The sequence below is a fragment of the Apodemus sylvaticus genome, chromosome X, assembly GCF_947179515.1.
Source record: "Apodemus sylvaticus chromosome X, mApoSyl1.1, whole genome shotgun sequence".
In the NCBI taxonomy this organism is placed as follows: domain Eukaryota; kingdom Metazoa; phylum Chordata; class Mammalia; order Rodentia; family Muridae; genus Apodemus; species Apodemus sylvaticus.
The window spans coordinates 73,359,003-73,369,492 of NC_067495.1; the positions used below are offsets into that span (position 1 = coordinate 73,359,003).

Below are 10,490 nucleotides of genomic sequence, written 5' to 3' on the forward strand. Positions count from 1 at the left end.
ATTTGGGTGTCACCTTCTGGGGCATGGGGTGCAGGGGCATCCTCGGTTTTTTTTGGGGGGGGGTCTTACATTTTTTGGTGCATTGTCCGGGAAGTGCGACTTTCCTTCACACGCAAGAGCCAACTCGGAGGTAAAGGAGATCCCCTCTGGAATGTGTGTGTGCCAGCTGGTGTCTGTGTCCTGAATGTCTGTACTGGTCTGTTTTCTGTATCTGAGGAAACTTGCATTTTCGGTGGACAGCTGTCCTCTCGGGTTTGTGAGAACCAGAGGACCGTGATGAGCAGACGTGCTCTGTATCACAGAAGGACAGCGGACCCAGGGATGGGATGGGTAGCCCATTCATTTAGGGTCACCCCAGACTGTTCCTATTCTCTGTTGTAGTAAGACATATTCTCCAAAATGGGGAGGGGGGCAGATATTCTTCCTGCCCAACAGGCTGAAGCTAACTGGCCCAAAAAGAGAGACTGACCCCTGCTGAAAGTTGCTACAGACGGGAGCAGTTTTCTCCATGATGGACAGAGATAAGGAGGTGCTGCTATGGTGGACGACACAAATGTCATCTCGGTAGAAGAATCTTTAAGCCCTGGCATGTCAATGCAGAAAGTGGAGCTCGTTGCCTTCACCAAGACCTTGGAACTTGGAACCAGCAAGAAAATCAACATCCACACGGATAACAGGGATGCCTTTGCCACAGCCCATATCCACAGGGATATATGCCAAGAGGACTGCTCACATCAGAAGAAACCAACAGGAAATCTTGGACCACTTAGATGTCCTAATGAAGTCAGCCACTGTGAGTATTCACTGCCCAGGATGTGTAAAGGGAAAGGACTCAATGGGCAATAGCCAGGCAGAGCAAGTGACTCCAGGAATGGATATGCAGGAGCCTATACTAATTATGGGTCTGTCTGAGACACCCATTGGGAAATGGGACAAAATTAAGAAACAGCCTCACTTAAAAAAGGACTGAGATTGCTGGCCATCCTACCAACTATTACCAAGAGAAGGTGCACACAAGAAGGGAGAACTATACTCCCCAGAAAGTAAGCCAAAGACTCACTAGGCCAAATACACAGAATGACTCATTTAGGGGATTAAAAAAAAAAAAAAACTTTGTCCTGGCAGTTAAGAGACCAAATGTATATATTTATGACTCAGGTTTTAGGCTATAGAGATAATAGAACAGTGTAAGATATGCCAACAAGTAAATGCTTATGCAGTAAAGAGTAAACGGGGCAAAAGACCTAGAAGAGAACAGCCTAGAATATATTAAGATATTTTATAAAGCTAAGGCAGGAGAATATGGTTATAAAATATCTTCCAGCATTTATAGATACTTTTCTCTAGATGGGTTGAAGCAGGAAACAACTGCCAAGTTTAGAAGAAATTTTCTGTTTCAGAGTGCCCAAGGTCATTGGATAGATAATGGTTGTGTATTTGTTTCTAAGGTAAGTAAGAAATTGACAGAGATATTGGGGACTAATTGGAAACATTATTGGATGTACTGTCCCCAGGGCTCAAGGCAGGTAGAGAGAATAAACAAAACCTTAACTAAATTGACCTTGGAGAATGGCTCAGGCTGGGTGGTGCCTCTCCCCTTGTTTCTGAAGAGCCCTACCATTTTAACCTGACCCCCCCTAAAGATCCTCTTTGATACCCCAACTCCTTTAGTGTCCACTGGGCCCTCCCAGGAGGTGTCCCACAATATGAGATTTACCTTAAATGCTCCAGGCAAGCTAGAGACTCCTCACTGCTTCCAGATAGGTGACTGGATCTGTATAAGAAGGCTTCAGGAACTGTTGCTGGAACCCTGATGAAAGAAACCCTCACCAAATTGACCACAGAAACTGGTGTTTAATGATTAGATAGCTCTCCTACCCTTTGTGCTCTTCAGGCCTTTTTTCTCTAGGCTCAAGGCTCTCGAGTGGGTGAGGCAGCAAGCGTGGAAGCCCTACTCAGGAGAAAGAGACTTGCAAGTCGTTTCCAAGTTGGAGGTTTCGTCTGCGTTAGACACCACTGCACAGAATACCTTGAGACTTAATGGAAAGACCCTTATCTTGTACTCTTGACCACCCTGCTTTCTGCTTTGATGAGACCCCCTTGTAATTTTACTCCTTTTGCTTACAATTGGAACCTCTGTGATTAACCAGTTAAGAGTTTTTATTAGGGAACGAATAAGTGCTGTGCAGATCCTTATGCTATGCCAACAATATCAGAGATTTAGGGCAGGACAATCTAGAATATATAGAGTCAGAGATTTAGCTCTATAGGTCTAAGATTAGAACTGTTAACAAGAGAAGAAGTGGGGATTGAAAGGATAGAAAATAATACAGCCTAACTCTAATGACCCCAAAAATCAGAAGTTTAAAATGCTATCTCGCTTTGTTAGAAACTAGGTAAAAGGTCACATTCCAGAGCCTGCCCTTTATTTAGACCTAGCAGAAAGGCCTTGAATAGGTGATTCGATCCTGGGGTCACAAGGTAACTGGAAATGGTTTAAGCTTATCTTGCTTCTGTAAACTGCTTACACCATTACCCCTATGCAGGAATTCACGCAGCTATAGACATTCAAGAAAATAGGAAATTAATTGGTCCACTGAGTGCGGGCTTTGATAATTTAAACTGATTGGCCTAAAAACTATGGAGTGGTACAAATCAATTGGCTTGCATTTCGTGGGCTCTCCATGCTAAGAAATGATTGGTTTGTGAGTCGTGGGCTTTGTCATTAACTTATAAAAGCTGTCGCAATTCGGTACTTGTGGTCCACAGTCCTGTAGTCCTGCACGGTGTATAGGCTGTGGAACCCAGAATTCTGGAATAAAGAAATTCTCATGTTATTGCATCGAGACCGTTTCTCGCAAGTGATTTGGGTGCCGCCTTCTGGGTCGTGGAGTGCTGGGGCACCCTTGGTTTTGGGGGCTCTTACAAAATGACTTGGGCTGGAGAGATGGTTCAGTGGTTAAGAGCACTGACTGTTCTTTCAAAGTTTCTGAGTTCAAATCCCAGCAACCACATGGTGTCTCACAACCATCTGTAGTGAGATCTGATACCCTCTTCTGGGGAGTCTGAAGACAGCTACAGTGTACTTACATATAATAAATAAATAATTTTTTTTCAAGAAAAGAAAGAAATGACTCAGCAGGAGCAAGAGAACTGAGTTAACAGGTAAAGTACAGCAAGGCTTTCGCTATCAATGAGTTTCTTTGCTCTTGTATTGGCAATGTCAGTAAGATTCTTGTTGGTGTCAGACTTTTATGTGATCTTCTGTATTTGCTGCTTTTGAACATTAATCTCACTGCCCATATCCAGAGCCATGTTCTTTAGGTTGCCTAGGATGCTTCCCACTTGAGTCAGGTTCTCTTCCATCTCATCTTTTCTGGTATCATTAGTTATATGTTTAATGTATCCACTGCTGGCTGCTCCTGTAGTTTGCTAAGGCTGACCATTTGTTATCTGCTGGTTGTTTAAATACTACATTGCTAGGTGAGTTGTCACCACCATCTCCCCATGTTGCCTTATAGTTATTTCCAGACTCAAAGTTCTTTGTCCTATTACAAGGGCAGAAGCAGAGGCCTCAACACTTGTTGAGTTCTGTTAAAGTTTTCTCTGCCTTTCTCATGTCATTATTTATTTGGTCCATGCCTTCTTCTATGAGGTTTAGTTGCTCCCCTTGCTCATCCAACATAGTGATGGTCTTGATTCCAGCATCCTGAGACTCAATGACTAAATCCAGGATTCTCTGCAAGCTTTCCAGAGTTTCAAAAGTAACTTCGTGAGCCCAAAGCTGAATTTCTTCTGTTGACAGATTATCCATGATGAATCAAAACTACTGGAAACAGAAACGAAAATATGGATACTCTGTCCTGCTGACCAGCTTCCTCAGTTACTTTCTAGAAGCCTCACCAGGCTTCTCTGGCCACTCCTTTTCAGCCCCCCCCCTCCCCCCGCCCTTCCCGCAGCTCTTAGACCTGACAGGGTGCCCATGAGCATACATGCACCCTGAGGGCCTCTACCAAGAGTCACATCCTTAATTAAGCCAATGTATATACAAAAATTTCTCAGTAGGTAGCAGAATTAGTTTCAATTTTAGGAAAGAACTATGGAAAAATTTCCATGTTTGGAAAGTTAAAGGGAGATATATGGCCACCAAACCTGGACAATATTGTGGATGCTGGGAAGTGTTTGTTGATAGAAGCCTGATATGGCTGTCTCCTGAGAAGCTCTGCCAGAGCCTGACAAATACAGAGGTGGATGCTCACAGCCAATTATTGGATTGAACACGGAGGTCTGGATGGAGGAGTTGGAGAAGGGACTAAAGGAGCTGAGGGGGTGTGGACAGGCCAGACTCCCTGGATCTCTTAGGTACTCAAAGAGTACACATAGAAGGATTCATAGTTCCAGCTGCATATGAGGCAGAGAGTAGCCTTGTTGGACCTCAGGGGGAGGAGGCATCCTTGGTCCTGAGGGGGTTTGATGCCCCTAGAGTAGGGGAATGCCAGGGATGGAAGATAGGAGTGGGTGAGTGGGTGAGCACCATCATAGAAGCAGTGGGAGTTGGGAATGGGATAGGGACTTTACGAAGGGGAGACCTGTAAAGGGGAAACAGAATCAAAAATCCTATTGTCTCTTGAAAAGCATAGAATCAAACAGAAATGAGTAAGTTAAAAGTAAGCAAATGTTTGGCTCCTGAATAAATACAAGATTCATATAGAGATGGAGTCTAAATTCTGCAGAACATTATTAAGGAATGGGGATATATTTGGTAAAGATAAAACTGAAGATGGGAGGATGGCTGATGGAAGATGGGGATAGATGACCAAAACAGCCTCAGAGATGATATGACTTTGAAATATATTATAGAAATCCTCACCCACTATTTATCTAGATCTTCTCCATTAATACCTTTAGCACACACTCTGCATCCTTGCCCTTTCCATGTTCTTTAAGTCACATTTCCCATTGATTGATCTTATTCTTCTTTTGATGCTCCTAGATCTTATTCATACCACTTATTTGTTACTTCAAATTTTTTATATTTATCCACTAATAGTGAAATTAGGTTTTATCCATTTCTTAAAAAAAAAAAAAACATTTCTTGTTATTCATGCACAAGTTGGATGGCTGCTTCAGTGACAGAAAAGGCACTCATCCTTAGAGTTATGCAAGTTTCACTCCACATTAGAATGCTGTGTGGAGTGATCCAACACAAACATCTTTTTTCCACTGTGAATCAGATTAGGAAGATTAGAAGGCAATACTGTCCTGAAAGTAGGAAGCTAGACATTTCTTCAAGGATATTATAATGTGGCATTTGGTGTTCTATTGGGATTTTCACAAGTTTTGCATGGTCAAATTCCATTAAGAACCTGGCCTTCTTCCAAGAATATGTTTGTCCCTCTCATCTGCCACGGTATCATCACTATAAGAAAGCCTCACCTCACCTGTTCAATCATAGCAGAACATTTTAAAATTGGTTTAATTTTGCTCATTAGCATGAAAGTGTTTTAGACAAAACCAGAACTTTATACAGAACAATATTAAACATAAATATGACAGTTAAAAGGAGAAATACATATTTTATATTCCTTTTAAGTATGATAAATTTAATAATTAAATTTGATACCACTTATATTATCTTGCCAACTAATATATAATTATAGAATCAACACCTAAACGCCTAAAGAATCAACACACTTTATTCTGAGTACCTTGCCAAACATTTTACACAGTGATATTTACAAGTTTTTATTTTTTTTTTTGTGGCTGATATTTATGAGTAAATTAATTATTAACTGGGTAAATTAAAAATAATAATTTATTTTTATTTATTTATTCATTTGACATCCAAATTTCAGCCCACCTCCTTCCTCTCCTTCCAGTCCCACCCTCACATAAATCCCCCATTACCCCTTCTGCCAACCAGCCCTGGGATATGAAGTCACAGCATGACTAAGTGCATCATTTCAAATTGAAGCCTAATCAGGCAGCCCAGCTAGTGGAAGGGGATCCACAGACAGGCAGGCAATAGAGACAGAGACAGTCCTGTTATGGAATCCACAAGAACAAGATTCACATCTGCTATAAATATATAAGCATCTCTGTCCAGCCTATGCATGCTCTTTGGTTCGTAGTTTAGTGTCTGTGAGGGTCCATGGGCCCAGGTTAGTTGACTCTGCAGGTCTTCTAGAGATTTCTTTTACCCCTTCAGCTTTTACACTCCTTCCCTCAACTCTTCCACAAGTCTCCCCAAGCTCTGCTTAATGTTTAGCTGTGGGTTTCTGCATCTTTTTCTATTAGCTTCTAGGTGCTCTCAGAAGACAATTATGCTAGATTTCTGTCTGCAAACATGGCAAAATATCATTAATAGTGTCAGGGGTTATTTCTTTCCCTAGGGGTGTGTCTCAATCAGTGCTCCATTTTTATCCCTGTACATCTTATGGGTAGGAAAATTTGGGGTTGAAATTCTTGTGGGTGGGTTGGTGTTGCCCTAACTCCACTGGAAATCACCCTCCTTCCTTGATATCAGATGTAGCCAGTGCAGTTTCCATGTCTCCAGCTGCTAGGAGACTTAGCTAGGGTCACAACTATAAACTCACAGGAGCCTCCCTTGTTCTATAGACTATCCCAGAGATAAAACCCCAATGATTTCTGTTTTCTCTTCCATCTCCCTCCCGCTAACCCTTCCCACACCTTATCCCTACTTCTGTTCCCCTCCCCACCCCCAAATCTTCTCCCACCTAGTTCCCTTCCTCTATCTACCTCTGATGTCTATTTTATATGGTTTATAGAGTGAGATTCAAGCATCCTACCTTGGACCCACCCTGTTACATAGCTGTTTTGTGTCTGTGGATTGTAGCATGGTTATTCTGTACTTTAAGCCTAATATCCACTTATAAGTGAGTACATACCATGCATGTCCTTTTGGGTTTGGGTTACCTCACTCAAAATGATATTTTCAAGGTCTATCCATTTGCCTGCAAAATTCATGAAGTCTTTGTTTTTAATAGCTGAATAGTATTGCATTATGTAAATATGTCAGATTTTCTTCATCCATCCAGTTAAGGTTGTTTCCATTTTCCAGTTTCAGGCTACTACAAATAATAAATAAAGTGAATCCTATGTGTATTCTGGGCTAGCAATGAATTATTGGTAAATTCCATTTACTATGTTTTCCTCAAAATTAGAGGCCTGTATTAAGAGAGTCACTATAAGATGAAACCCTAGCTAAGTTTAGCACCTGTGTATTTGTAGTGTGCCTGGTCCACATATATTTTTATTGTTATAGTCCTAAAATATAAGTATCTGACTTGTGATCAGAAGATTTTCTTATTTTGGAGCTGCACTAATAATGTGAGTATAGCATTATTAATTTAGAGGTCATTTGACTATAAACCCTTTGCAAAATAATAGTAATAGCTTCATCCCTGAAACAACTGGCCTCCCCAATTACCTCAACCTTTGTTCATGCACAGGGTTTATAGTGCCAACTATGCATTCCTTCTTGTGCAAGAGGACTTAACATCAATCAGACAATTGCTAGTTACCTTCTAACATTCATGATTCTGCTGCCTCATTCGACCTTTCTTGCCAGGCCCATCAATATCATATCCTACAGGATTTATATGCAGTAAGAAATTTAATGACTTTTCTCCCATAAAATCCTCCATAATACCTTCTGGAGATATCTAGATGGGAGACAACTGTAAGTCAGAATCACCTTGATTTGTCCATATCTTTGACCCATGTGTGTTGTGTCTTCAGTGAGATAGCCTGTATTGTCTTTGGATACTTTCAGAGTCCTTTGACCAGCAACTTGAAGGGAGGTATTTTATACCTGTGGACCTTTTGTTTGATAACTTGTTGTTTAGGAAGATCATTTTGCCTCTGTGTAGGGTAATTCAATGGTTTTATGAAGATTTTTTTATTAGACTTCATTCTAGCTTTTTTATTTTTATATACAATTATTTTTTCAATAAACCAGAATACTATTATTTTTCTTCATATTTTTATTCCTTTCATCTCTTTCAATTGTCCTGACTGAGGCTATTATTACTGTGATGAACTGTAGCAGTGTGAAAGGACACAGTTTCCTTGTTCCAGAATTTAGATAAAATATTTTAACTTTTATTTTTCATTAGGGTATTAGCAAGGTGCTTTCAATATATAGTCCTTATTATTCTGAATTTTTTGTCTTTACCTAATTTGGTCAGTTTATCCCTTATTCTGTTTATGTGGTTTATTATATATTTGATTATAGAATGTGTATCATATATTACACCACATTTTATTCTTTAACATATCTCAGCTGAACATAGTTAATGATACTTCAAATGAGTTGTTAATTTTTTGCCTATAATTTATTGAGGGTTTTTCAGTTAATTTCATCAGGAATATTGGTATATGGCTTTCTATTTTGATGTTCAAAACAGTTGGCTCTAGACTTTTTTTTTTGAATAGTTTCAAAAGACTCCATTAATTTTAGTGTATATCTAGTTCGGAAATTTTTACTTAAGGCAAAATCTATGAAAAGAAAGATGATAGGTCATCATTTGTTTTATTATATAATGAACTGGTTTAAGTAAGTAAGCATTCTCTTTGTCCTGTGCAGCTACCAGATAAGTCATTGAAGCTCAGAGGGTATTGGAAACTCAATTTTTAAGGAGACTAGGAAGCAAATTCCTAAACATTGATTCATATGAACTAAAATTGTTTTGGAAATGGTGATACAGGGGTGTTTCTCTGAGTTATATTTACCTACCTAATTATAATAACCCAAGAGGAACCCACTTAGCATATATTTCCTCCCAGCAAATCTCATCAAATTGGGAAGATTAACAGATCACAGATGGAAAACTGGAGTTTCATATACCTTCCAGAGACTGTTACCACTCTTCTGGGCAAGATGAAACATTGGATAAGCCTTCAAGAAACATAACAAGAGAACCTTCATTAATCAAATATTTCTCTTTTCACAGTCACACAACTTCTGTTACCAACCCATCCTCTGGTAGTTATAAACTCTAATTTTATAGATTATGATGTTATGTAAACTTCAAAAATCTGACTTTCCATTTAGTCTCTTGCTTATATGACATTATATTCTTTGAATAGACTATTTCCCTGATAGCTCATGAAGTTGTAGTGACTTTTCTGAATCAGCCTCCCAAAGGTTGAGATCATAGTCATATGAGATCATGTGTAATTATATAAGATGTCCTTCCTGATATGAGAGTATACACATGAGTATACATGTATTTTAATTTTTAATTATGATATAACTAATTAGTAAAATTTTAGCTGTTTACCATAGTACATTATTATCTTCTGTGAATCGTAGGTCGATGAATGAATTTTCTAAGTACACTTTATTTGATCTGACTAGTAGTCACTGAGTTTTTAGAAGAAACTGGTTTCACCAAGATCTTAGATCCAACTACAAGGAGCTCTGGTTTATAGCAGTATTAAGGCCTTTGTGATGATCTTAACACTTAGGGGGTACCTATTGTGCCTTTCCATATGACTTTCTCAAATATGACATTGTTCTTCAAAGCCTAGCAAAAACATCTGCTGTTCCTTCTGTCTTTTATGGATTCACCTGGTTAGTCCAGACCTATTCAGAGTGATTTTTTTTTTATTCAATCAACATTAACTCATTAGAGATCACTGTAACATGTCCTGTTCAATATAAAGTTGTTTAATTATTGGAATGATATTCCTTGTACATATTTGAGCACAAGGTATATAAGAGCGAGGCAGTAATCCATGGCTTTTTCTTTAAATTATGCATATCAGATTGTGCTTGTGCATATGTGATTTGTGTCTGTGTTTGTGCACATGTCTGTGTGCTTAGGTGTGTGGGGGTGGTGGTTAGGCACTAATGTGTGGGGAATAGTAAACAATTGATTATGTTGACATTTGCTTTTTGCAGATATTCTAGTTTTTTGTCAGGTCATTTGAGCTTTATTGGCACTAATTAATTTTTCATGTCAGCAATTATTTTCTCCATGCACAATTTCAGATTGGCACGTTATACAACTTAATATTGCATATAATAAAACTCATGTAACATTTTTGATACATTAATGCTTTGAGAGTATTAATCAGGAAGACTTTAACTATAGTTACAATATTTTGTACATAATAATTTCTCTTTAATTCCCCATAGAAAATGTTTGCTGTGCATGGAGGGGCAAAAGTTTAGTTGTTAGTGGCGAAGTTTTGATTGAATAGGACATTGAGGGTATTGGAAAAAGAAATGTGTGAAGCAGTTATGAAACTATCAACTATGAACTCTTTTCACATTTCTGATGGCCTCTGGTGGCTAAAATGATTAATGGCCTTTTGAGAAGCTCTCTTCCAAAGATTTGAATTTGGAGTGAGTTATATAGATTATTGAAAATTCATACAAAAAGATGCTAAGTGTCACTGATCAATATACAAATATATCATCGTAACTTCAGTGTGGTTTTCATCTACTTAAATGAATAATA

General features: G+C 38.8%; 1 pseudogene; it reads right to left on the reverse strand.

Moving 5' to 3' along the window:
* Positions 1-3,135: 3,135 nt before the first annotated feature.
* Positions 3,136-3,814, reverse strand: LOC127674549 (synaptosomal-associated protein 23-like; annotated as a pseudogene).
* Positions 3,815-10,490: the final 6,676 nt, after the last annotated feature.